The sequence below is a fragment of the Anabrus simplex genome, chromosome 13 (genome assembly GCF_040414725.1).
Source record: "Anabrus simplex isolate iqAnaSimp1 chromosome 13, ASM4041472v1, whole genome shotgun sequence".
In the NCBI taxonomy this organism is placed as follows: Eukaryota; Metazoa; Arthropoda; class Insecta; order Orthoptera; family Tettigoniidae; genus Anabrus; species Anabrus simplex.
Genome location: NC_090277.1, coordinates 97,109,872 through 97,133,130, shown reverse-complemented (window position 1 = coordinate 97,133,130; position 23,259 = coordinate 97,109,872). Strand labels below are relative to the sequence as shown.

The following is a 23,259-nucleotide window of genomic DNA, read 5'->3' as shown; positions in this document are numbered from 1 at the left end:
TCGCATTGAAATCGCCCATTAGCACTATTCTATCCTTGCTGTTGACCCTGACCACGATGTCACTCAATGCTTCATAAAACTTGTCAACTTCATCCTCATCTGCACCCTCACATGGTGAATACACGGACACAATTCTAGTCCTAATTCCTCCAACTGACAAATCTACCCACATCATTCGCTCGTTTACGTGCCTAACAGAAACTATGTTCCGTGCAATGGTATTCCTGATAAAGAGCCCTACCCCAGACTCTGTCCTTCCCTTTCTAACACCCGTCAAGTACACTTTATAATCTATCTCTTCCTCCTTATCTCCCCTTACCCGAATATCACTTACTCCTAGCACATCCAGATGCATCCTCTTTGCTGACTCAGCCAGTTCTACTTTCTTTCTTCCATAAGCCCCATTAATATTGATAGCTCCCCATCGAATTCCATTTCGTTCGCCAAGTTGTTTCCAAGGAGTCCCTCGCCTGTCAAATGGGAGTGGGACTCCGTTACTCCCATAGGTCCGAGGCTTGCTTAGAGTGTTCTGAGCTCGGTCGATTCATGAAGCAGGATGCTACCCTACTTGCACATAGTCCAAGTGAGGATCTCTCCTCTAACGGGTTATGGACCACCGGTGAATTGTATAGTCCTAGCCGCCTGAGCACAAGGAGGGCCACGACTCAGAATATGTCCGAGATGCCCACTCCCATTCCATAGCAACTGGTATCCCGACTCTCAGGACCACTTACTAGGCCACTCAGCCGTTGCCCATGGTTCACGAACTAGGACGTGACTATAGTAACCCACAAACATGAACCATTTCATTTTCAGTATTTAAAAATATACAAACAAACTCTATTTTACGGCATAGTCTCTTCTGTTTGTTACTGTTAACCTTTCCTCCCTTCACGTTGAAACTTCTCGTCAATACCACTCAACCGCGATTCGTAAATGGAGCTTGTCATCCACGACTTCGGGGGTTGCTTTCGTACGTGACCGGTAATTAATTCACACCCGAGGAACAGCGAGGCTTCGCCGGTTTTCCAATCACTAGAAGTTTTAGTTTTTCTGTTCCCGTCATATTAGCTCCCAGGATCACTATAACCATTTATTTACTTGTTAACTGTTCCTCGCAAAGCACAAATGCCGTTTTGCATAGTTAATATTGCACAAAATTCGAGTTATAAGAGTTTTTTTTTTTTTTTTTTTGCTTCAAGGGAGGAAATGTTTGCTTCGAGAAATCCAGAAATTCGTGTAACCGAATTTCGATTAATAGAGAAATAAGTACACGTGAAGAATAGGACAAACGGCCGGGATATTTAAGTTACTTCGAGATACTGAAAATTTGAGTAATGTTGGTGCGAGATATCGAGGTTTGACTGTATATTTAGAACCTCGGTAATGTGATTACCCCAAGGAAGATCAGATAGGAATGCTGGTAGTGAGGAACCTGACACAAGTCACTGGAAGCAATATCAGGCTCAGCTAGGACCCCGTGGTCGCCAACTCACACTTCCAGGTTGAGAGCACATAGGGTCCCCTTTTTGTCGCCTCTTACAACAAGAAGGGGGATACCGTGAAGTATTCTTCCGCCCCAACCCACGGGAATGGTATGCCGATATTGATTGCTTTGTATATCGTGAATTAAAAAATAATGCTTAGACAAGTATGGGGAAAGCAAGCAAGCCAGCAGTTTTGTAGTTTTTACTCGGCTGTTGATATCTTTATCATAGCTGTTCAATTTTACGACGAATTCGAATCACAGGACGCGGCGTGCTTTTTCATTTCTTGGATTTGAGTCGGAGCCGCCTAGGTGAGATAAGCCAATTACGATACCACCGGCCTGCAACGTGCACTCCCTAACAAGAACGGTGGCTGTATAAAACCAACGTGTACCAATTCTTTTACTGTATTCATGTATGTAGCTGTTGCGTAAATTTAAGCATCCTTTGTGTCTAAAAGCCCGCCTATTAGATCAGACCGTCAGATTTATATTATAAAAAGGACTTGGAAATTAAAACCAAATTGAGTGGGTGCTCGTAATTGTATATTATTGTGTTGTGATTTTATGCAGTCTCCGTCGATCTTTGGACCTGTTGATCGTGTATACACACTCCCAATGTTCGTTGCCAAATAGACACATATTTGTTACGAGTTCTGGAGTACAAAACACTACGATATTCATTCAGAGGATAGAAGTCACAGTCATGACACACTTGCGTGATACGCTGTTTGAACACATGAAGAGAGACATTTAGGGAGTTTGCCACCGCTACATTGGCAGCACTCCCCTCCCCCACTCCCCGCTGAGTCGGCGGTCGGGAGCAGTCTCGTATCGTTTGCTGCAGCAGCCAGCTGCTTGAGAATCAGTGTCTTCGTAAAGCAAGGCCGTGTAGTCGCGTTGTCGGTAAGCTCCTCTGAAGAATGGAGATTTTACGTAGCTTCGCTAAGTGACAAAAAACAAACATTTATCAACCATTTCGTGTTTGTGTGCTTTGTTATATCAATCAAAAACCTACGGGGCTGCTTTATCCTGAGCATCATCTCCTGCACTTGAAGGTAAGGTTATATTCAGCTTCTTTATTGTAATATTTGTATTTTCATCAAGCTTGTGCTTTGATAATATTGTCTTCTGCAGTTGCCATGAGAACTGGTATTGCTAGGGAATGTATAGGTTAGAAACGCTTGCTTCCTAACTCTGTCTGTAACTGCTTATTGGTGAACAAGATTTTAAGCTTGTTTAATAAAAATGTATGAGATTTAATCTATAAAGTTACAATTTACACCAGATTTCATTTACGTAGATGAAAAGTAGGCGAATACTTTTAATTACCATACGTCACACTAGGCAATGTTTCCACGAGGTACGATAAGTTAGTTGCTAGGTAAACTTAATGTTAAACAATACAGTTACCACTTTGTCGTATCTCTACTTATTTACAAAAAAGTCGGACAGAATTTATGCCTGCTTCACTTTGCATACCAACAGCTAAATAATACCGTATTGATTAAACAGAAAGCATATTCGTCTTATGTGAAGTTATTTTTTAATGTTTTTCTTATTTAAGTGCTGTATGTTGTTGTTTTTTATTGTTCTTTTGTTGTGGTTATGTTTGGTATTATCTTGAAACCATTGGCACTCACTGGTGGGTTGATAGATAGCTGGTTGTTGCTCTTTTTTTCATGCGACAGAGGGTGGTAGTATGAGTCACGACAGGAGGAACAGTATAGGCGTTTTATTCAGATCCTATACCTGAAAATTGCTTACGGCGATCGAGGTTTCGTGAAGGAGTTATTATTATTATTATTATTATTATTATTATTATTATTATTATTATTATTATTATTATTATTATTATTGTCGTCGTCGTTTGGGACATCGTGGTAAACAGCACCATGTACTTAATGCATACGGAGATCTTTTTTTTTTCTATTTGCTTTACGTCACACCGATATAGATAGGTCTTATGGTGACGATGGGACAGGAAAGGCCTAGGAATAGGAAGGAAGCGGCCGTGGCCTTAATTAAGGTACAGCCCCAGCATTTGCTTGGTGTGAAAATGGGAAACCACGGAAAACCATTTTCAAGGCTGCCGACAGTAGGATTCGAACGCACTATCTCCCGAATACTGGATACTGGCCACACTTAAGAGGGAGATCTTAATCATTTGAGTGGCATATAGACTACATATAATGTGTGCTCTGGTTTGTGGCTAGGATCAGGAAGGAAGCGGTCGCGGTTTATATTTCGGTATCGCAGGAAGACACGGATGCTCGGTAAGAAAATACCAGCTGAACGCACCTATTTCCATCTTATGTAGCGGAATGTAAATATCCCATTGTACTGTAAAGCCTGGAATTAAATTCCACTTTACTAGTACTGTACCAAGCTCTTCACTGTCATCTTTCCTATCCGACCTTTCTCGGTCAGATTTGCGAGGCTTAGGAAGTCTATTTCAGTTTCACTTTCCCTTTTCTTTTATTGATAGCCGAGATGATTAGCTGAGACGGTAGAGTATTGGACTTCACAAAGCTCAGTCTGCTGGTATGTGAAGGTGTTCAGTATTCACCATTCTCGTGCCGATGGATTTACTGACACGGAAAATAACTTCTGCGGGACGAAATTCCATCATACCGGCCTCACTTAAAATCCGTAAGGAAAATAGAAACATCAAATTAATTATATGTATTATTAAAGTTTGCCTTTGCTGGCGGGATCTAGTGTTTACAGTGCACTTCTGGTATAGGCTACAGCAATTTTTTTACTTTCATTGATCTGCCTTAGTCTTATATGAATGGTGTGAAAATGTTTCTCGTAGGGTCGGTTGGTGCATGCATTTCAGTGGGCTTGGCAGACTGATATGCAATAGCAATTTGTGGCTCGGTGAGGAAATCAGCGGGAAGCTACCTCACTCATTTCCCCAGTACACCTTTTCAGTGATGCCTAGGACATCTATGACAGCTGATGGCTGAGCTGTTGAGGATCCAACCAGCCTTCGGGCTGATGACTGAACATACAATTATTCAAGTTGGCTCAGCTGCGACTTACAAGTTGTGAAAGCAACTTACAGTTTGGCGGTTGACCGTGATCATAGTCGCAGGACATACAGTTTTACGTGGAATCCGAACCATGGGTACGTGACCACTTGTTTCAAAACTTCTACATGCAGTGGTCGGGATTCGAACAGCGGCTGCCTTGGTGAAAATCCAGTGGCTAGGTCAAGCGATTTTCATGCTCCTTTCAGAAGTTCTGAGTCTTTTATCACAACAGCAGTTTGTCCCTAAACAATGCACATTAATTAAAAAGTGTACTGTTATTTAGCTAAAACTTACTATTTAACCCACCAGTGAACGTGTCACGGGGGTTCGCGTCCATGGTATAGTGGATAGTGAGATTATCTGTCACATCCGGAGGCAAGGGTTCGATTCTCGGCTCTACCACGAAATTTGAAAACGTTGTAAGAGGACTGTAACGAGGTCCACTCAGCCTCGGGAGGTTCGATTTCCACCTCAGCCATCCTCGAAGTGGTTTTTACGTGGTTTCTCACTTCTTCTCCTGGCAAATACCGGGATGGTAACTTATTTAATGCCACGGCCGCTTCTTTCCTTCTTCCTTGTCTATCCCTTCCAATCTTTCCATCCCCCAGTAGGTTCCTGTTCAGCATAGCAGGTGAGGTACTTGTCCTCCTTTCCAGTATACCCCCGACCCAATGTCTCACGCTCTAGGACACTGCCCTAGAGGCGGTAGAGGTGTGATCCCTCGCTTTGTCCGGGGAAACCCAACCCTGGAAGTTAAAAGCATAATAAAATGAACATGAGTGCACGGGTTGAGTTTCGCAGACCCATTCTGAAGTACGTTTAATACTTATTTAAAATTACTTTATTCTCGTCAATTTTATTTTGCTATAAAACCAACAAATCTAATCACAGTGATACTATTTTGCAATGGATTTATGTTAGCATTAAATTTTTACACCTTTTTCACACGAAACTCAATGTTTACATTCAAAATATTTGAAAATTGAACAACCTAATCCTAACTATCAGTTCAGTCCAACAGAAAATTTACATGTCTTATTCAAAGACATCGCCCAGAAATACAGGGTGCTTCAAACAGAGGGTTTTTTTGCTCTGACAGCATGGATAGCGGATCTTTCTGTCTTTGCAGTACGCACAGTAGCCTCTTTTATTTTTACTGTACGTTAATGCTCTTCACCTTTCGCACCAGATTCGCTACAAGAACCAACATAAAATGCTATTTTTGTACCCAGTTTGAAAATAGTCCGCCTCTGTGGTGTAGGGGTAGCGTGCCTGCGTCTTACCCGGAAGCCCCGGGTTCGGTTTACGGCCAGGCGAGGGATTTTTACCTGCATCTGAGGGCTGGTTCGAGGTCCACTCAGCCTACATGATTACAATTGTGGAGCTATCTGACGGTGAGATAGCGGCCCCGGTCTAGAAACCCAACAAAAACGGCCGAGAGAATTCGTCGTGCTGACCACACGACACCTCATAATCTGCAGGCCTTCGGGCTGAGCAGCGGTCGCTTGGTAAGCCATAGCCCTGCGGGGCTGTTGCACAATGGGAGTTGGTTTGGTTTGATTTCGGTTTTCTGTGGTGCAGTGGTTCATGTAATTAGCTGCCATCACCGGAGGTCCGAGTTCGATTGCCGGCTCTGCGACGAAATTTGACACATGGTATGAGGACTGGAACGGGGTCCACTGAGTAGAGGGGGTTCGATTTCCACCTCAGCCATCCTCGAAGTGGTTTTCCGTAAAATCTCACTTCTTCTTTAGGCGAATGCGGGGTTGGTACCTAACTTACTTCCCTCTTCCTTGTCTACTCCTTCATGTCTTCCAATCTAACCCCGCTCCCCACTAGGCCCCTGTTCAGAATAGCAGGTGAGGCCGCCTGGACGAAGTACTGGTCTTCCTGCCCAGTTGTATCCCCGACCCAAAGTCTCAGGCTCCTGGACACTGCCCTTAAGGCGATAGAGGTGGAATCTCTCGCTGAGTCCAACTCTGGACGGTGATCGGATTACGAAAGAAAGAAAGGTTTGGAAATATAAGTCAGAATGTATGTAGGCCTATGTGCGTGTTCAGTCTTCATTCCTAAGGCTGGTTGGATCCTCAACTGCTCTGCCATCAGCTGTCATAGATGGCCTACGCATCACTGAAGAGATGTACTAGGGAAATAAGGCGTGAGGTAGTTTCCCGTTGCTTTCCTCGCCGTGTGGGTCTGACAGGCTCACAGTGCACTAACATATCCCGTAGATCACAAGCAAAAAGCAAACATTTTGTCACAAATCTCTCGTGATACTAAACATGTTTAGACAGTAAAGTAGAGGAAACCACAAGGAACCGACTACTTCCATCTCTGAGAAAAACAAACAAACAAGGAAACAGACGCACAAAGGTCTCACAGACCCAGCCCGTGCATTGGCGGGTACAATTTTACACGGAATCCGAACCACGGGGATGTGACCCATTGTTTCAAAAATGTCACATTCAGTTATTGGGATTCGAACCGCGACTGCCTTGGTGAAATGCCAGTGGCTTGGTCGTGCGATTTTCATGCCCCTTTTGAAAGTTGCGAGTCTTTTATCACAAAAGCAGTTTGTCCCTAAATAATGCACATTAATTAAGATGTGTACTGTTATTTAGCTAAAAGTGTATTGTTTAAACCTCAATGAAAAGATAATTGAAAACAATTCAGGATACGAAATTATTTTCCCTTCAGTATGAAAACAACTTTAAAATGTAGTCAATGACACAATGCAATCTTGTTTTGCGCTAATTGAAATTTAATGTTCGATTTAAAGCGCTATTTAAAATGCAGTTAAGTTCGTATCAGTTCTTGGAACATTTTGTAATTATGTTTTGTTTTAAAAACACGATAGGCGTACTGCAAAGAAAAAGAAAGTAATAATGGAAGTCTGGAACACCCCTAAAGATAAACAGATTGTGCATTCTGTTCTTTTTATATTTATCACCATAAAGCAGGCCTGTCCAACGCGGCGCCCGCGGGCGCCGTGGCGCCCGAGGTACCCTTTTATGGCGCCCTTCGCAATTAATTTCCAAATTAAATGTTACTTAATATTTGAAAACAATACTTTTGCATTTCAATAAATATTCTTACTTTTCTCTTAAAAATACCGTCCTCAAAGTCAGGAAATTTGTTATATCCGTACCTCCAAATACACAAAGAGCTTTGAGTAAGCCATAAATGTGATCTAGGCCTAACTGACTCGTGTCCGCAATTAGTGAAAAGATAGAAGAAAGGTTCAGAAAGAGAGCTATTCTACATGTAAGTAGTTGCGACAAAGGGAAATCCTCCACAAACCTCTCACTATGGGGGGCTAGCGCCATGTATAAGGCCCTCTTTACTCACGGAGCCAAATATAGCCACATATTTATTCTGCCAAACAGAACCGCTTCCTTATGATTCACTTGATTGCAATGCCATAAACTACCTACCATGACAGAGTTTCACCAGGACGACAATGGGACACCCAATTTGCCCACAAAGTAACTTTAATCCCAACAAAGCTGTGCCGTAAACATTGAACAAACGATTTATGAAAGTCTTGCAATTGGAATGTTCCCAGTCCCTAGCTTTCAGGCGAACATTCAGTATTACTTGTGAACTTATGCAGGGCTTGTGGAATACGTTTTGAGTGCGTTGTTTTGTGATAAGTTGTACATTCAACATGTTTCGTGTGCCTTTTTTTTCATTACTATTTAAACTTTAAATTATTCAGTTTATATTTCATTAAACATAACACTTCTTAACATGCCTAAAGGCAAAGAAATTATAACTTTTAACAGTGAATGGGAGGACCAGTATTGCTTTATTGAAAACAAAGGAAAGTCTGTGAGTTTATTGTGTAATGTTAGCGTGTCTGTTCCTAAAAGAAGTAATGTACAGCGACATTTTTTGACTAATCACAAAAAGATTTGACAGTGAATTTCCTGTTAATTCTGAACTAAGAAAACAAAAAGTGAAAGATTTAAAATCTAAATTAGCATTGCAACAATGTGCGTTTAAGAAGTCAGTTCAGCAAACGCATAACGTGACAATAGCTTCTTACAACGTTTGTTACGTCCTAGCTAAAATGTGATGATGATGATGCTTGTTGTTCAAAGGGGCCTAACATAGAGGTCATCGGCCCCTAATGGTACGAAATGAAATAACAAAAAATTCAAATTCATCCACTGACTAAAATAAAATAAAAAATGTCATGAAGAATGAATGGATGGACATGAACCCTACAAAAAAAAAAAAAAAAAAAAAAAAAAAAACAGTGGGTCAGACTCAAAAAGAAGGTAGTTAATTAGAGTATTACTGACCAAGGGACCCTTTATAAAGCACAATGATGCTTGATGTCTGAAGGGGTGCTAAATTCACGTCTAAGGCCCCACAGAATGGTAGATGTCGCGAGTAAAGTAGAACCATGGTATTTGTCATTTTGGGGTACTGATCAAAAGTAACGAAGACTTACGGTGGTCCACACAAGATGGTACTACTCACAAGTACAGTATTGCAATTCGTACAGGGAACGCAGACCTATGGTGTTTCTCACACAGTGGCGCCACTCATAGCCAACGCAAACCGGTAAGGTTCCTCATCTAGGTGTACTAGTCACGGGCGCCGGTATTCCCGTGGTGTTCCTCGCATAGTGGGTACCAATCACAGGCAACGCTGACCCACGGTGCCGCTCATATAGCGGTATAACTCACAGGCTACGCCCAGACCCGCGGTGTTGCTCACATGGGTACAACGCACGGGTACTGGAATCCACCAGGCCAGGCTTTTTACTGCAACTAATCACAAACCTATTTCGTACCAATTTAGTGATACTACTCGCAAGTACATGCAACCCATGGTGTTCCCCGCATGATGGTACGAATCAAGAGTAGTTTCATGGTTCTAATTCAATCATCCCTTGGTCGCCCCTTGTAGTCGCCTCTTACGACAGGCAGGGGATACCGCGGGTGTATTCTACATGTGCGTCACCCACCCGCAGTGGGTAGTTTGTTTGGTCAGCGAGAGGTATTTTATTTCCCTCAAGTCCGCCGGCAAGCCGGTTAGGACCCCCCTATCCGCCACCTGGGACGCGCCACGTGGGAGTATCACCTCTCCCCCTGCTACGCCTGCGTAGCAGGTTCGTGGCTAGCTAAAAGGAAAAAAAAGCTTTCAGTGATGGGGAAGTAGTGACAGAAGCTATGCTAAATGCCGCTGAATCTCTGTTCGAATTTCACAAAGATAAATCTGAATTGATATATTCAATCAATGGACTTCAGTTGTCTCACCAAACTGTTGCTAGGCGGGTTGAACAGATTTCTAATAATATGGAATCTCAATTACATCAGGATTTGAAATCGTGTGAACATTTTTCACTCCCGTTTGATGAAAGTGCTGATATGTCTGACACTGCTGAGTTGTGTGTATTTTACAGTAAAGGAAGAATTGCCACTTCATGGACGTACTAGGGGAGAAGACACATTTAATGCTTTCGTTAAATTCACCAAAGTGAGTAACTTACCATTGTCGAAGCTTGTCGCTATAACAAGAGATGGGGCACCGTCTATGACTGGTAGAAATAATGGACCGGGCGAGTTGGCCGTGCGCGTAGAGGCGCGCGGCTGTGAGCTTGCATCCGGGAGATAGTAGGTTCGAATCCCACTATCGACAGCCCTGAAAATGGTTTTCCGTGGTTTCCCATTTTCACACCAGGCAAATGCTGGGGCTGTACCTTAATTAAGGCCACGGCCACTTCCATCCAACTCCTAGGCCTTTCCTATCCCATCGTCGCCATAAGACCTATCTTTGTCGGTGCGACGTAAAGCCTGTAGCAAGAAGAAGAAGAAGAAGAAATAATGGATTTCTTTCTCTTTGCGCTAAGGATGAATCATTTCCAAAATTTATTTCTTATTGTATTATTCACCAAGAAGCTTTATGCGTAAAGGTTTTAAAGTTCGATCATGTCATGAAAATTGTAACTCATGTCGTGAATTATATAAGATCGGCATCTACTCGTCATCGATTGTTCAGAAATATTTTTAAGTATGTCAGATTCGGAGTATGGTGACGTCATCCTTCATGCAGGCTTGGTAGGGGGAAACACTCGAACGGTTTTGCTGCCTGTTGGATGAGATACGAGACTTTATGAAATCATCTCCTGGGAAATATTATCACGAACTTGATGATATATCTTGGCTAATCGAATTATCACTCTTAGCAGACATCACCTCCAAATTAAATGAGTTAAATCTCGAATTGCAAGGAAAAGATCATAATATTTCAGGTATGTCAATGCATTTGAAAAGAAACTTAAGGTATGGATTGTCCATGTAAATAGAAATTCCCTTTCACATTTTCCAAATTTGAAATCTATGGCAGATACAGTAAATGGCGGCAAGCGTGATTTTTCATCTTGCTAAACATCTTGAAACTCTTGGGTCCGAATTCGGTAGCAGATTTAGACGGTTTACAATGCTTGAACTAGTGATCATGTTTGTCAATAATCCCTTCGCTTCTGTTGACGTTTGTGAGCTTGGAGGGAGGGTGTGTGAAATATTCGAAAATTATAATCATGAAGAATTAGAAATGGAAATTTTAAGCCTTCAGTCAGACCTTTCTTTGAAATCCTCCTACGCAACATGTGACAATTTTTGGACTCTGGTGGACGGTAAAAAATATCCCATTACCCGCAGTGTTGCTCTGAAGATGCAATCTTGTTTTGGTTCAACCTATCTTTGTGAAGTCGCGTTTTCGACTATGAACATAATAAAAAACAAATACCGATCCTGTCTGACATACTCACACCTGGATGACGCGTTAAGAGCAGCCTGTTCGAATTACACACCAGACTTTCCTCAACTTGCAGCGAGCATGCAATGCCAGATTTCACATTAATTATGTGAGTAAATATAGTTGTGGGCTTTGAGTCCCGAATTTCACCATCCTTGGACAATAGGCCCACCATTACACATTTGTTTAAAGGGCAGAAATCCCCTTCATACCAGGAGCATAAGCTCTAAAAACCATATCGGGCCTCCTAGAGGCACTTTTACCACAAACAAAGAGCTGACCCGCTCTCAATTTTTCAAGCCTATTGAAGGCAACACCGTACTTTACAATTAACTGCCATCAAGGCGCAACTTACAAATATAAACAGGGGTAACTCGTAGCCAATCTACTGGGCCTTCGCAGGAAGGAAAACAAAACGGGTTAAGTTAATGGCCCAAAATACAAAGATGAATGGAGGCGAGTCCTTGCACTCCTACATGAAAGCTAAGTGGCGCTAGGCCAATTCAACATGGGCTATTCCCACACTAGGGAGGTGACTCGTATAAGAAAATTTTAATACATTCAGAAAGAGAAGGAAATCGGTTACGAAAACGTAGTCACCTCAGATCAAAATGAAGGGGAGCTCGAGAGGGTAAAGCATTCTCTATCCCCGATTTACAGTTAAAGCAACATGAAAATTTTACATCGAAATGGTATAGGTTACCTCAAAAACGGTTTCCCGAGGATTAAACTGCTGAGCTAGCAAGAAAATAAAGATGTTAAACGGCCATTACCTTTTGAAGGGCTGCTGACTGATGAAAGAGGCGCTTCCCGCCTCCTGCTATACTTCCATACACTAAGCTAGATGTTGTACGAGAGGCAGGGAGACCAGAAAATCAACAGCTTTTATACCCTCGCGGAAGATTCGAGACCTTTCATGAATAATTAAGACACACCCACATGCGTTTATTGGTCGGCTAAAAGTTACAAGTGAAAAATGAAGAAGAAACCTGTGATTGGAGGGAAATTAATTACAGAAATTACTGATTGGGTAAATTCAAAAGAGGCGGAAAGAAAGGATTAATATTGCCAACCCACCAACGAAAGAACGAAATTCAGTAAAGACAACAACTTATGAATACAAAATATCTTCAAGAAAAGTTCCTTCACTTCGCACCAGGGTGCATGATCATAGTTTTTGGTAGAGACATCTGCGAGAGAATGTCCACACTTCTTGATAATTAGTAAACAAAAACAATTCGAAATTAACACAGTGACATCTTCTGATAAACAGTTGAATTAATTCAGTTTTAAAGTTCAGAGTTTCAGCTGTAGAGGAGTACTTTAAGGCGGAAAATTCAAATGTGCGGCGTATAGGTGTACCAACCAGTACAATTATTATTATTATTATTATTATTATTATTATTATTATTATTATTATTATTATTATTATTATTATTATTACTATTTCTCTTCTCCAAGTGACTTACAAAATTCTTTCAGCTTGCCTTTTGAAGAGAACGCAAGAACAACTTGAACAAAGTATTGGCGAATATCAAGCAGACTTCCGCCCTGGTCGCTCGTGTGCAGAACAAATATTCAACTTGGAAGACAACACTTAAATACAAAGCATTGAGGAACAAACCGGTCATCTGCATTTTTGTTGACTTCAGGAAAGCGTACGACTCGGTTGATCGACAGTCTCTCTTCGTTGTTCTTGAGGAACTGGGGCTTGATTCCAAGACCCTCAACCTCATCAAGGCAACACTCGCTGACACTATCTCCAAAGTTAAATTCATGGGGGAGATCTCTGAACCATTCCCGATTAAAACTGGCGTCCGACAAGGTGACGGCTTATCTCCGCTTCTTTTCAACCTCGTCCTAGACAAAGTCATCCGCGAGTGGGAAAAGGTATTGAAAGACATGGGGATACTGGCGCCCCATACGACTAGGACGACCCAAAGACGGTATTGAGATATCATGCCTCGCTTTTGCAGATGACCTGGCCATACTTACAGATGATGTATTCACAGCCGTTAAACAAATTGAAATCCTTAGCGAATGTGCTGGAAAGGTTGGCCTACAAATTTCCTTTGAAAAGACCAAGTTGTTCTGCTCAAAATTTGACATCCAAAATTTGAACACGACACATGGGCAAATCAACCGAGTACCACACTTCAAGTACTTGGGAGAAATACTTGAACCAACGGGAGGCGAGAAGGCTGCCCAGAAAATTCGCCTACAAAAATTTCGGAAAGCCTACGGTAGGGATCACAACATATACAATAAAAAGTGCTTGTCCCGCCATGCAAAGATCAGACACTATAATACAGTAATAAACCCCGAAGTCTTATATGCCAGCGAGACCCTTACACTAAACGGGAAAGGTGACCTAGAAAACATTTTAAAAGAAGAAAGAAGAATCCTGAGGAAAATTCTCGGCCCCCGAAAAACAGAAGATGGATATAGACTGAGGTCACGCAAAGAGACAGACGAGCATTCCAACATTGCAGCAGACATCCGCAAAAGACGTCTGAAATTCTATGGGCACGTCCACAGATTGCCGGCAAGTAGACTGACACACAAGATTCTCACTTACATAGAACATCTAAAAAATATTCCATGGGTACTAGAAGTGAAGAAGGATCTGGAAAAAGCCCAGATAAACCCAAATGACACCGCGGACAGAAACCTTTATAGGAAAATAATTAATGGATGGAAAGTGCAACCAGAGAACGAAGTGAAAAAGAAGACTGGAACAGAGTGGACAGAAGAACGAAAAAGGATCCACGGAGAAAGGAGGAGAGCTGTTTGGCAACTCAGAAAACAGAATCGTTAGAGCTTTGCGTGATCCATTGGGTCCATACGCACATCATAATAATAATTATTATTATTTGTCTTAATAGGCAATATGATAGTGACTTAAGAGCGATGCTATTGACAGCTTGTACAGGTGTGATGTATGGTGTTTATTGTATTTATTTATTTATTTATTTATTTATTTATTTGTTTATTTATTTATTTATTTATTTCTTGTATGGCTGTTAGTGACGGGAGTGTCCCAGGACATGATGGGCTCGCCTGGTGCACGTCTTTCTATTTGACATTTATGGGCGACCTGCGCGCCTGAATGTGGGATGAGAATGAGGGAGAGGGGGTGAATCCTGGTGTCGGCACGCAGCCTTCTCCTATCGAATAACACCAAGGACTACCGAGCGAGTGGGATAGATGATTCTCACCCCACTGTCGGCTGCCCCGAGAATGGCTTTCCGTGGTTTTCCATTTTCACACCAGGTTGTCCTTCATTAAGGCCACAGTCGCTTCCTTCTTACTCCTAGCCATTTCCTATCCCATCGTCGCCATAAGATCTATCTGTGTCGGTGCGACATAAAGCTACTTGTAAAAAAAAAAACCACACCAAGGGGTTTACTCAACGTTTAACGTCTCCATCTGACGGAACAAATCACCAACAGCAGCGTCTTATTCCCTCACTCCACATGAACACAGCGGAGAGGTTTGGAATTGAATCCATACTCTGGGCATGCAGTCTAGTGGTTAGAAACTGGGGAAGTCCAGTGTAATTGGACCGATAATAATAATAATAATAATAATAATAATAATAATAATAATAATAATAATAATGTCCGCCTCATTGGCTGAATTTTCAGCGTTGAGGCCTTCGGTTTCAGAAGGTTCCGGGTTCGATTCCTGGCCGGGTTGGGGATTTTAATCGCGTCTGATTAATTCTTCTGGCTCGGGGACTGGGCGATTGTGTGTTTGTCCCAACACTTTCCTCCTCATATTCAGAAATCACACCACACCACCAACCACCACAGAAACACGGAATAGTGATCACATCCCTCCACATAGGGTTGGCGTCAGGAAGGGCATCCGGCCGTAAAACAGGGCCAAATCCTTATATGTGCAACAAACTTCGCACCCGCGACCCCACAAATGTGGGAAAAAAGCTGTTGAAAAGAAAAGAATAGAATAATAATAATAATAATAATAATAATAATAATAATAATAATAATAATAATAATAATAATAATAATAATAATAATGTAGCCCCCGTGGCTCAGACGGCAGCGCGTCGGCCTCTCACCGCTGGGTTCCGTAGTTCAAACCCTCGTCACTCCATTTTCAAATTTGTGCTGGACAAAGCGGAGGCGGGACAGGTTTTTCTCCGGGTACTCCGTTTTTCCCTGTTATTTTTCATCCCAATAACACTCTCCATTATCATTTCATACCATTTATCACTCATTAATAAATCACCTTGGGAGTGGCGACCCCATTGTAATAATAGCCTATATATGTTTTATTCATTACATCCCTGACCCGGTCAGTGACTGGAAAACAGGTTGTAGATATTCATTTTCAATAATAATAATAATAATAATAATAATAATAATAATAATAATAATAATAATAATAATAATAATAATAATAAAAGTCGCCATGTGCCAGTTTCGACGTTCCATTTTTAGTCTGTCAGATGGTAAAGAAAGCAAAACTGGAGGATTTGCATGCTGGCCACTTGCAACCCCGTAAGCTGCAGGTCTTGGGACTGAGCAGCTGTCTCATGGTAGGCGTTCTTTATTTGTGTCAGTGAGCACCTCTCAACCGATGAGCATTCTACTGTTACGATTTACAAACATTATAATACGATCGACTCGCTCAGCTGGTCTCATCTCACACGCGTAACAGTTGTCTGCTCATTGTCCCTTATCCTCATCTCTGTCTCAACAACTTCCGTCTCTTAATCACAAAGAGCCAACAGACATCAATGACTCACATGGAGCGCCACCTACAAAAAATTGTGTTTCAGTGGTACCATGCAGTCATTCTGATCCTTCTTTTCGACATATAAACCAAAATAAAGGTACCTAAATGGTTTCCTTAATTAAGGCCACGGCCGCTTCTTTCCCAAGACTAAAATAATAACGATTAATTGCCAAATTCCCGTGGATGTATTTCTCACTGTTAAAAAAAAAAATCACCATCAATGAAATAAACATTACAAACCCTGAGAATAATAAAGATATTCAATCAAACAAAAAAGTTTTAACAATTTAACTTCTATTTAAATTACCTCTCATTCAATAAGAACTACCAGATCACACATAGGAAAAGCAAAAAAGCAAAATCAACTCCGTACAGGCCGTGAAGACCCTTGGAGGGGTTGAAGGTAGAGGGTTCCACTATCCGTAACCTCGGCACTTGGTGGGGTAGCGTGGTTAGCTCTACGCCCGGCCGCCTTTGCCCCAAGGAATTAACCTGGTACTATTTTTTTGGTGTAGGCTGAGTGAACATCAGGACCATATGGACCTGCGGAAGTGAGAATCTTGTTTCTTAAATTTTCGACTTCCTGACGGGGAATCGAACACGCGTCCTTACGTCGCCGAAAACCTTCGATGTGTTATTGCAACTTTAAACCAGTAGCAGAAATAAGGACTTATCTCCATTGGGGTAATCGTATTAATAAGATTGTTTAAAAAATGTACAGATCTCTTCACGCGGTTATGAGATGAGAGTATTTAAGGGTTATAGTAAGGATGTACAGAAGTAGTTTCTGGTATGGTCCCAGCGTTTGGGATCTACACCAGGACTACTTGATACGAGAAATGAAAAAAAAAAAAAAAATCAAAGGAAAGCACATGCTTTGTTCTGTATGATTTCCGACAAATGAGTACTGTTACGAAAATGTTGTAAACTTTGGTCTGGGAAGACTTGGGAGCAAGGAGACGAGAAGCTCGAACGAATTATGTTCCGAGCTATCTGTGGAGAGATAGCGTGGAATTACATTAGTAGACGAACGAGCTTGAACGGAGCCTTTTAAAGTAGCAGATATCATAATAGCAAGATAAAGTTGGAACTCAAGAGGACAAATTCAGATAAATATTTATAGGACGAGGAGTTCTTTCAAAACATATAAGAAAAGGTTAGGTAAACAGTTAATAAGGGATTTGCCTCCTGGGCGACAGTCTTAAATGCAGACGATTGATTGATTGATTGATTGATTGATTGATTGATTGATTGATTGATAATCCTATCGCGAATAGTGTGTAGGTTTCGGGGAGGTGGATGTTACTGTAATTGTTTCTTTATTATAGAGACCAGAAATAAGATACGCTCTCTGTACTAATGTGCCGGTACGTGAAGATGTTCAGCTTAATGGCTTAGAGGTGAGTGTCTTAGTTTTCGATCTTTGGAGCTCCGGGTTCAATTCCCGGCCGGTACAAGGGATTTTGATCTTAAACGATTAACTCCCTTGGTTCGGGGACTGGGTGTTTTGAGCCGTCCTCAACACCAAGCTATAGGAATAGCCACACGAGATTATTATTATTATTATTATTATTATTATTATTATTATTATTATTATTATTATTATTATTGATTTTACGTCTCGTTCGCCTCTGTGTTGTAGTGGTTAGTATGATTAGCTGTCACCCCTAGGCCCGTGTTCGATTCACGGCTCTGCCACGAAATTTGAAAAGTGATACGAGGGCTGGAACGGGGTCCACTCAGCCTCGGGAGGTCATCTGGGTAGAGGTGGGTTCGATTCCCACCTCAGCCATCCTGGAAGTGGTTTTCCGTGGTTTCCCACTTCTTCTCCAGGCAAATGCCGGGATGGTACCTAACTTAGGCCACGGCCGCTTCCTTCCCTCTTCCTTGCCTATGCCTACCAATCTTCCCATCCGCCGACAAGGCCCCTGTTCAGCATAGCAGGTGAGGTCGCCTGGGCGAGGTACTGGTCATCCTCCCCAGTTTTATCTCCTGACCCAATGTCTCACGCTCCAGGACACTGCCCTTGAGGAGGTAGAGATGGGGTCCCTCGCTGAGTCCGAGGAAAAACTGACCCTGGAGGGTAAACAGATAAAAAAGATTTTACGTCCCACTAACTACTTTTACGGTTTTCGGAGACGCCGAGATGCCGGCATTTTGTCCCGCAGGAGTTCTTTTACGTGACAGTAAGTCGAGGCTGACGTATTGGAGCACCTTCAAATACCACTGGCCTGAGCCAGGTTCGAACCTGGCAGGTTGGCCGCTCTACCGTCTGAACTACTCAGCCCGGCATTATTATTATTATTATTATTATTATTATTATTATTATTATTATTATTATTATTATTGAGCCTCCGTGGCTTAGGCGGCAGCGCGCCGGCCCCTCACCGCTGAGTTCCGTGGTTCAAATCCCGGTCACTCCATGTGAGATTTGTGCTGGACAAAGCGGAGGCGGGGCAGGTTTTTCTCCGGGTACTCCGGTTTTCGATGTCATAATTCATAATTCCAGCAACACACTCCCAATATCATTTAATTTCATCTGTCATTCATTAATCATGGCCCAGTCGGCAGGCGGCATAATTCCTACGCTCGCCGCTAGATGGGGCTTCATTCATTCCATTCCTGACCCGGTTGAATGACTGGAAACAGGCAGTGGATTTTCATCATTACTATTATCATAATTTATTTTTACGGTAAAATATACTAAGATGTGTTATTAATACGTTCGCAATACTGTTTTAACATCTAGCCAACCATATTTAGGATTAGGGTTAGAATAGCTGCCCTGGAGTATGAAAACTGGTACTTTATCAGCTATTGTCTTGCGGGTTAGTAAAATAAACTGCATTCCTTCCTATGTATATATAGCGGTCAGTTGTCTGTATAGAACCTATTGCATTCGCCTCTGATTTCCTGTCCCATGATATTACATCTCGCGGCCGCTAAAGTTAATGTGCGAATTTGGTATTTCAGACTTAAATAAATAAATATTTCACTTCAAGTTTATTTTTCAGTGTTTGACAAAATGAAATTAGAATCCTAAGCAACTTTATTTCTGTTGTGCATTTCGCTGCCACATTGTCTTGCTCTTAACAGCAGATTCGATTTTGACTTACAGAAGGCTACCGCTAGAAAAATGTTTCCAGGCATTGTATACCTGATTATTGACTGTGTGATATACTAGGTATATTTCTCCGCGTGAGTTCACGTGAAGGTTGGCAGCAATGCACCGCTTTGATCCCGCGTCCTTGGTGGGGGTCTCCACCGATTCCTTTTCCAAGCTTGCACCGGCCAAGCCGATCTCTTCATTTCCAGTGTGGACGAACTGCAAACGTTGAGTGAAGAAAAAAGGTAGAGAGTAAAAATAATGCTAACTTCAGGCGCTAGAAGAGGGCCCGTAGGATTCTTTCTCATATACTCGTATGTAATATCCTCCTTAGTTTGGATGATTGAATTTTTAGAAGAATAAAAATGACCGCTTTCAAAAGTACTAGAGGGCATCTCATATTTGCAATGCCAAATTTTTCGAAAATAACGGACCGAGCTCGATAGCTGCAGTCGTTTAAGTGCGGCCAGTATCCAGTATTCGGGAGATAGTGGGTTCGAACCCCACTGTGGGCAGCCCTGAAGATGGTTTTCAGTGGTTTCCCATTTTCACACCAGGCAAATGCTGGGGCTGTACCTTAATTAAGGCCACGGCCGCTTCCTTCCCACTCCTAGCCCTTTCCTGTCCCATCGTCGCCATAAGACCTATCTGTGTCCGTGCGACGTAAAGCCAATAGCGAAAAGAATGGTGTCCTCCATTACCATACTTATACTGTGTGATGATGATAATAATAATAACCATAATAATAATCGAGGCGAATAAATTCCTTTGTCCATTACGTCTTCTTTTTCCCTTCAGCATAATTATTTAAATATTCCCATTAAGTGGAGCCGCAGATGCTGATTTTCTTCTTCCATATGGATCTTTCGTGTATCATCTTCTCGACAAGTCCGCCGAGGTTCATGCTATTCTTGAATGCTTTGTATCCGTCGTATTCTGGGCTGCCCTCTACTCCTCCTCCTCCCCCACCCCTCCGTTATCAGTAGAGCCCTGAACGTATCCGCGAAGTTAGTGTCTTTGCGGATACAAACTGTGTGGCAGTGTGGATAATTTTGCTGATAATTTCTAAATACAGTAGAACCTCGTTAAATCGAAATGCTCTTGCAAAATTGTATTTTAATATTTTGTTTTAATCCTCTCGTTCTTAGCCGTCGATATTAGTAATAGTAATTCTCTTGCTGTAAGTGCTGAGAGCTACTAGGCAAACCCTATTTTTATATTATGACATCCCAGAATGCACATGTAGCATAAAACAAAACAGTTTCTTAACCTCTAGTTCGTTCCATGAAACATTTTCTTGAACAAGCAATAATTATTACTGTATTACGTATTCGTCATGAAGATTATGCAGACGACTCCGACCTTGACAGTAGCAGTTCTGAGAATCGAGTTACAGCAGATGATGGATTTAATGCATTGGAGGTAAAATTGATTTCGAATTTCTATTAAAATACAATACCACACGATTTAGTACTGTAATAAAATTACTGTATACAGTATTCAGTTCAGTAGTAACAAAAAAAATGTTCATTATTTCAGATCGCTTTGCGCTTTGTCGAACAAAGCAATGAATATACACCAGCTGATGTACTGTTGATTAAACGGTGGCGCGACAGCGCTGCACCAAGAAAATTCAGAAGAAAATCACTGATTTTATGCAATGTGTGACATTATGGAAACATTTTAATGTTAATAAATCGGGAGATAGTGGGTTCGAACCCCACTGTCGGCAGCCCTGAAGATGGTTTTCCGTGGTTTCCCATTCTCACAGCAGGCAAATGCTGGGGCTGTACCTTAATTAAGGCCACGGCCACTTCCTTCCCATTCCTAGGCCTTTCCTATCCCATCGTCGCCATAAGACATATCTGTGTCGGTGCGACGTAAAGCAAATAGCAAAAAGTAATGTTAATATACAGTATGCACCTTTGCTTAAGAGTTTATGCATTTTTATTTCGACATTTAACATCCGAAAATATTTATCATGTGTCATCCGAAAAAACGCGTCAACCGAACTGGCTCCGCCCTCTTTATTTTGGATAAACGGGGTTCTACTGTAATGACATTTATTGATTTTCACTTAGGTATAATCTTGCTTTTTGCTTGTGGTTAGGCGACCCTTGACATTGGTATTCGTGAATGGTGATATATAAAGAGCCTTGAGACCATAAAGCCGTAAATCTGACCTAAGCCTGACTGGCTCCTGCCTGCAATTAGTGGAAGGAAGGAAGGAAGGAAGGAAGGAAGGAAGGAAGGAAGGTCAGTACGTCAGTAGTTGTCGCAAGAGGAAAATCCCTCGTAAACGTGTGACTGTAGGGGGTTCTGGTGCCAGGTATCTGGCCTATTGTATTATGTTAACAGATCTATCCGTTTCAGTACCTTGGGTGTAATATACTCTATTTAAATATTTAAATTATCCGCGGATAACCATTTTGCGGATGCGGATAAACATTCGCGGAAGCGGATATTATTTAGCATATCCGCACAGGGCTTAGTTATGAGCACTTAAAACATCTTCGCTCCTACATACTGCATTCCTGCTCTCATTTATTTTAATTTTTCCCGTACCATCTGAGCCCAGACACTTGCATCACTTTCAGCCTTTCACAGCTTCGTTTCTTACTTCATTGAGCCTTGTATGTCCGGTTGCATACCTCAGCCTTATCATCTCTGCAACATCAGCCCATTTTCTGTCATCGGGCAGGTTTCTGCTCCGTAAAAAGTAATAGCTGGTCCGACTTGCGAATCTTTCCTTTCAGTTCACTGGACATCTTCCTCCAGTTTCATCGTGCAGAGGTGGGGGCGGTGGAATAATAACCACGGTATCCCCTGGCTTACATAAGAGGCGACCGAACTTTGAAACGTGGGTTGGCGACCACGGTTCCCCTAGCTGAGTCTGGCATTGCTTCCAATTATTTGTGTCAGGTTCCTCGCTTTCACATTTCCTATCCTATCTCGCTTGGTCAACTCTTGTGCTTTCCCGACCCGGGTGATATTAGGTTTTCAGGGCCCAGGGAGTCTTTCGTTTTCACGCTCCTCGTGGCCCTTGCCTTTCTTTTGCCGGTAGCTTCATTCTTCGAAGTGTCGGACTTCTTTCGATTTTCCCAGTGATAATTGTTAATAGAGGATGGGTGTCCAGTTGTACTTCCTGTTAAAAAAAAATATCACTACCGCCACCCCAACCAGGACAGCTAATTGTTTAACATTATTCTAGTATTAGATGTAGTACCGTTTTGCGTATATGAAAAAAGAATGCTGTAATAATTGAAAACCGGCTTATTTTATAGCTTTTTTTTTTACTATGAACAGTAAACACTATTTTCAGGAACTACTTACCTATCGAAGTATTACACTTGGAAATTCGTTTGGCATAAATATGCCATATGTAACGCGGCGAAATGTGTGACAGAAGTGTAACCATTTTTTAAAATGCTATTTGTTCGGGGCGTCGACCTATGAACTTCTTTTGCCCCTACTTGCACCATATGTGTGTGGAACCTGCGTGTATTATGTCAGTGGCGGAAGTGTAAAGTGTTGAATGTAAGGAAAGGAAACTTAAGGACGACACAAAAACCCAGGGATATTAATCATTTACAATTAAAAACCCCTGACCCGGCTGGGAATCGAACCCGGGGCCGCCGGGTGTCAGGCGAACACGTTGCCCCCTACATCGCGGGGCCGGACAAGTGTAACCATATTAACCGTGCTGGCAGTGATGTAAAGTATGATCAGAAAATGTTACGTAGCAACCGTGCAGGCTATGTCTTATGGCTGGTTGCCATCTGAAATTAGCAGCCATTGATGGATGGCCATGACCGGGAGACATATTCATGATCATTTGATTTTTGCAGAGGGAAAAGTGGTTTTCTTTTTCTTTTGCCTGGTGCTTCATATGTTCATCAGGAAACAAGTGACAGTTCGTATTTTACTTCGAACTGCGGATAAGTAGCACTGACTTCTGTTTACATAACTATTAGACAATTTTTTTGCACACAGATAACCATCTTCAAGGCCGCGGACAGTGGTTTTTTTAGATTTTTTTACGTCGCACCGACACAGAGTGATAGGTTTGATGGCGACGATGGGATAGGAAAGGG

The 23,259-nt window shown here is 42.0% G+C and overlaps 1 protein-coding gene across 1 annotated transcript in view; it reads left to right on the top strand.

Annotated features, from left to right (window-relative positions):
* Window positions 1-2,373: 2,373 nt before the first annotated feature.
* Window positions 2,374-23,259, top strand: part of MICAL-like (protein) — a 376,633-nt gene continuing 355,747 nt past the window's right edge. The window contains exon 1 of the mRNA XM_067157278.2: window positions 2,374-2,544. The gene's annotated coding sequence lies outside the window, so the exon portion shown is untranslated. The remainder of the gene's footprint in view (window positions 2,545-23,259) is intronic.